Genomic DNA, 6,130 nt, shown 5'->3' on the forward strand with positions numbered 1-6,130 from the left:
GATTTAATTAGTTTAGGCTTGATTTCAAATATGGATCAAATAATAGGAGTATTTAATGTTGGAAATGGGTGATGGATAATATATATATCACTTGTATGAGACGTTTCAAATAAGAATTAATAAGAATTTTATAAGCTAAAAATTTATATTATTGTGCTATTTAGTCTAAGAATTTAATTTGTGAATATATTGGAGAAACTTACCCTTTTTTAAAGCTTTGAGACTGTCTTATTACAAGATAGATCTATATAATTAGCTCAGTTCTGTAATTGGTCACTTTAAAATTATAAGTGATCAATTTAACCTATTAAATATATTACATGAGTAAGCTCCAATAGAAATTGTTTTACCGTACGACCGTTTGATTTAAAAACTTGTGTAGTTTTTTATATTTATGATGATTTAATATTGGAATTGGGTGATGGATAATATATATCAGCCCGTCTTGTATGACACCGTCTCAAACAAGAAGCCCATAAGCTAAAAGTTTCTATTATTATACTATTTAACCCAAGAATTTGTGAATATATATTGGAGAAACTTACCCTTTTTTAAAGTTTCGAGAAAAGTATTACTACAAGATAAATCCATATAATTAGCTCATTTCTATAATTAATCACCTTAATTAAAATTATAAGTGATCAATTTAATTTAACCTACAAAATATAGGAAATTTGGCTGAAATTAATCCCAACTATCACCCGTTGGCCAAAATCAATCCCCACTATCGATTATTTTTTAATAATCCCAACTATTTTCTTAATTTGTTCAAAACATCCCCCTTCCAGCAAACCGGCAGCAGCAGGTAAAATAGGTGCGATTTTTTTTTTTCCTTTTTTTTTTACTTCAAAAATAATCCATCTCTTTCATCTATTAATTCCCTCCTTCTTCTTTCCCATTAATCCCTTCCATTGATGAACCCTAACTTTTCAAATTTAATTTTTTCACCCAAAAAATTTTCAATTTCATTTTTTCACCCAAATGATTATCCTACAACCTCACGATTTAAGTTTGCAATTAATTTCAATTCAAATAACAATAAATAAGGTAAAATTTTAAAAGTTATGTAAAAAAAAAAAAAGAAACGATTCCAAAGAAATAAAAGGAAAAATCAGTTATTGATCTTAGAAAAATCGTGGCTCTGATACCATGAGAATATGCAGAAAAAACGCGAAGCAGAAGAAGGAGAAGAAGAAAGCAAAAGGAAAACAGAAGAAGAAAGAACTCAGAGGAAAAATAAGAAAATGATTTTATTTTTATTTTATCTTACTTATCCAAATACAAAAGGCACCCAATAGAATATATATACAATTACATTATATTCAACACGATAAGTAACCTAAAAATAAAATCTAAAATCAAAAGCAAAGTAAATAGCATAAAGGATTAAAATCAAATAAGTGCATAAAGTGAAAATAAAAAACTTCAAATCATAGCTTCAAACAATGGAGTTCAAACTTGTAAACATCAATTCTAGCAATGTTATTAACATTCCATCAACGGAAAAATACTCAATCAATCATTTTCCAAAGAAATCATGAAGAAAATATAGACCTAAGCAATTGAGCAAGCAACCATGATCACTGAAGTAGTAACAAAACATGAAACCCAAGCAAAAATCAACATACAAGGAAAATCCCAGATAATGAATCAAATTTCAGAGAAAGATCAAACAATAAATTGATACATTGAAATGGACAACAAACCCAATAATATGATTATAACTCTGAAGCCTTCAAGTTCTCCAATGCCATCACACCAAACGACCTAGAGGAGTTCGCAACTTAAGTACTTGCTTTATAAGAAAAATTAAAGTTAAATGCTACAGAATTACTAAGGGGAAATCGACATTACCATTGAAGAACCAAAATTGAGCAGCGCCTTCGACTTCCACACCTTCAATTGATCTTCTTCAACACCAACAACTTGTTCTTCGTGTTCAACTGAGTACTTAGGGTTTGATTTTGAATATGGGGAAGGATTTATGGAGGGTCAGTAATGGAGAATGATGAAGGAGATGGGTTGTGTTTGAGGATTAAAGTAAAAAAGAAAAAAAAAATCCCACCTATTTATCCTGCTGCTGTCGGTTTGCTGGGAGGGGATGTTTTGAACAAATTAAGATAATAGTTGAAATTATTAAAAAAATAATCGATAGTGGGGATTAATTTTGGCCAACGATGATAGTTAGGATTAATTTCAGCCAATTTTCCAAAATATATAACATGAGTCCAATAGAAATTGTTTGACTGTTTCTTTTAAAAATTTGTGTATTTTTTAATATTTATGATGATTATCTTTTTGATTAAGAATCAAAAACCTATAATTACTATTTTAAGAAAATACTGAGTAATTATATTTTTTAATACTATAAATCAAGATATTCATTTTGAATTTGAAATTGATGAATTGAATTTGATACTAAGTTCAAGTAATTTACAAATCATCATTTGTAATGTATATAATTTTTTTTGTAATCATAAATCAATTCATATTATAAAAATATGGGAAACTAAAGCCTAATAATGTGAATGTGAATGTGAATATAACAAAAGGTTTATTAACCAAGAACTAAATACAATATTATCATCTAAATAAATAAGAACTATATATATGTAAAAGGTAAATGTAAGACCATATTTAATCCATCAATATTAATATTCTCTCCATCTAGTTTATGTTAGTTTATCTTTTTATGATGAGTATTTTCAAAATGTTATCCACTATACAATATACTATCTATTTTCGAAATATTTCGGACTATCTAGTTTTCATTTAGGATAAATAATACATTTATCATGGTTGATTTCCATCTAAGTTTTGTCTCCAAATCTTATCTCCAACCCCTATGGTTTGAACTTTACATTTATCTTTTGTGGTTACATCTATCAAAACAATGTCATCAGAAAACAACATGCATTAATGCACGTCTCCTTAGAAATATCGCCTATGTTATCTCTATCTTTTAGAACCGTTGCAAAAAGAAAATAATTTAGAATCTGGATATTATTTGGATCTCAAACGTGTAGATCCAGACCCTAATTCATAGGGTCCAAAAATAAGTGGACCCAGACCCTTAAAATTAGGGTCGGGTTGGGTTTAGACCCTTAGGGTCCAAGAGCCACGCCCATCCCTATTTATTAGTCTTTATCTTAAATTTATAGTATGGCTCATTAATTTTATTCTTCTGTACTTGTGTTGTAATAATTCATTTTGTCTAGCATAAATGACCTTTATTGTTGTGCTTTTAGATAGCATATATAATTTGGTTGAAGAGTTATTTGGTTGCAGTCAACTCTTGGAGGAGAACTTTAAAGTAGTCACTTGCTAAGTTTTATATTCTTAGGTATTCTTGCTATATTACTTGTAGATATTTTATGTTGAGTACCCTGAGAAGTTGATATTGAAGGACTGTTCATAATTTTAGATTGTTTAATTTGGTTATTATACAACACCATTTTTTTCATTTTATTGTTTTTTATAATATTTAAACAATAAAGAAAATAAATTGTAAATTATTAATTATTCATTTTCAATGAATTAATAATTGCATATATTAGCTAATATTTGATTCAATTTTAATTTTACAAATACTATTTTATAAGTTTTGTAGGATGTTAAATAATGTCATTTTGATATTATTTTAATATTTACTAAATAAGCATAACAAAATATGTTTAAAATAAATTTTAATATTTAATTTATAAATTATTTAGAACATATATTACAATATTAAATTAAATGAAATAATTTAAATAATAATACAAATATGAAATTAAAAATAACTTGTCTTGTATGAGACTTTTTCAATGTTAAGATACATTCATGTAATTAGCTCAATGTTGAGACAGAGCAATTTCCAGTGTTTAAAACTTTAATGGTCAATTATTTCTTATTCATTGTTTATATATCATGTCATCGATGAATTTGTTTTAATAAAATTAAAGTTTAAGCTTATAAGTAATAAGTATAAAGCTTCAAATGATTATTTTTTTATTGTAATCGAATTACTTATTAGTTGAATATATTTTAGTTCTACAATAGATGTAGTTTTAATAGAAATAACTTTTAAGATTCCAAGAAAAATATTAAATAGTAAATTATAAGTAGATTAATAGTGCATTGTAAATATAAATATTTGATCAAAGATAACAAATACTTACTACATATAATTTATTGGAGTTTGATAATAAAATTTGAACACAATACACCACATTTGTCAATAATCACACCAAATCCAATAAAAACATTTAGTAAATTGCAAATTGAGAAGTCACATGTCTTCCAACACTTTGTTGAAAGTTACCAAATTGAAAAGTCACATAATTGATGTATATTTATAGTTGAGTTTCGATCCAAGCAATTTTCAATGTTTTAAAATTTAATGGTCAAATATTTCCCATTCATAATATATATATATATATATATATATATATATATATATATATATATATATATATATATATATATATATAAAATTATCGACTCATTAATTCTAATAAAAAAAACATTTCAGATTATAATTAACGAGTATAAAGTTTCAATTGATTATTTTTTGTGGTAATTGAATTTATTAGGAGTTGAAAATACTTAAGTACAACAATTGATGTACTTTTAATAGAAATAACTTTTAAGATACAAATAAAAAATATAATAAAGTTTAATTCAATGAAATTTATTGCTATTAAGTATTAACTCATAGTTGCAATTTACTGATGGATAGATAATTTGAGTTTGGTATAGCTTAGACATGTTTGACTGTAGCATATTTTATGATATACTTTTTAAACTAATTTAATTGTAAACAATCTCAAGATGACAATCTAATTTCTAGATTTTTTTTGTCAATCGTAAAACAGTTGAAAAAAATTTATTGTATAAAGTTTTAAATTTTAACAAATGCTAAAAAGGAATTATCTTTAGCATATCAAATAGATAATAGCAACGATAATAAAACTATAAAATACTTAACAAACTTAATTAATAACATATATTTTCATATAACCTTTTTATATTTCTTAGATAGAATATTCCATTATAACTTACATCAAAAGGTAGAATAAAATAAACATCAAGTTTTTTTTTAAAAAAATAGATAATGCCAAACCTAATAACATTAGATGTCTAGAATGTCTTTTATATAACAAACTTTGTGGATCGCTTTTTTACGTTCATACCAAAAAAAGATAGATATACATTACACTATTATTGGAATTGGTTTTTTTTTTTTTAATTAAATACATTAGGTTTAATTCACAAAGTGACACTTCATTAGTTAAGGGGTATAATGATGTAAGCGTGTTTTATTTTAGTTATAGATATAGATTTATAGTTAATGCTTGATGAAAGTTTCTTAATATCTTTTTTTTTAAAAAAATATTTAAGGTACTTCAAAGCAATATGTCAAACATAATTTTGATTGCTTAACTAGCCAAGAAACTCCTAACCAAAAATCAAAAGCTAATAATAAACTAGCTAAAAATTTAAAAAATCAAAAGCCGATAAAAAACTAATCAAAATGTCAAACACAAAATCTTGTGTGAGACAGTTTCTTCATGATACACTCTTTATATATGAGCTAAATAGCTCAATTAATACATAAACTCATTATTTTAGGGGAAATTCCACATGGTAGCATCGAACTTTAATGAAACGCCAATGGTAGCACTTTCGTAATTTTTCCACATGGTAGCATCCAGTTTATGCCTTGTCTAACTGCCGTAGTATTTTCTGTTAAATTCTTGTCAATTTCCGTTTAATTTACCATTTTGACGTTTCTACCCGTATTAAGTATTGGTTATTGTCTTTATAATTTTCCCTAAACATTTGAGAGCATTGATGAATTAAACGATGAATTAAATGTAAAAATGGTGAATTAAATATTTGAGAATATAAAAATGGTTTAGGGCAAATTATAAAGACAACAACCAACACTTAATAAGGTAGAAAATGTCAAAATGGTGAATTAAATGGAAATTAATAAGTATTTAATAGAAAATGCTACGATAATTAAATAAAACATAAACTAAATGCTATCATGTGAAAAATACTACCACTTCCATACTAACATGTGAAATTTCACTTATTTTAAAAACGTCTAACTGCAAGGATCGACAAACACACCCGAAGTTGT

This window comes from Amaranthus tricolor, chromosome 3, assembly GCF_026212465.1.
Source record: "Amaranthus tricolor cultivar Red isolate AtriRed21 chromosome 3, ASM2621246v1, whole genome shotgun sequence".
NCBI lineage: Eukaryota > Viridiplantae > Streptophyta > Magnoliopsida > Caryophyllales > Amaranthaceae > Amaranthus > Amaranthus tricolor.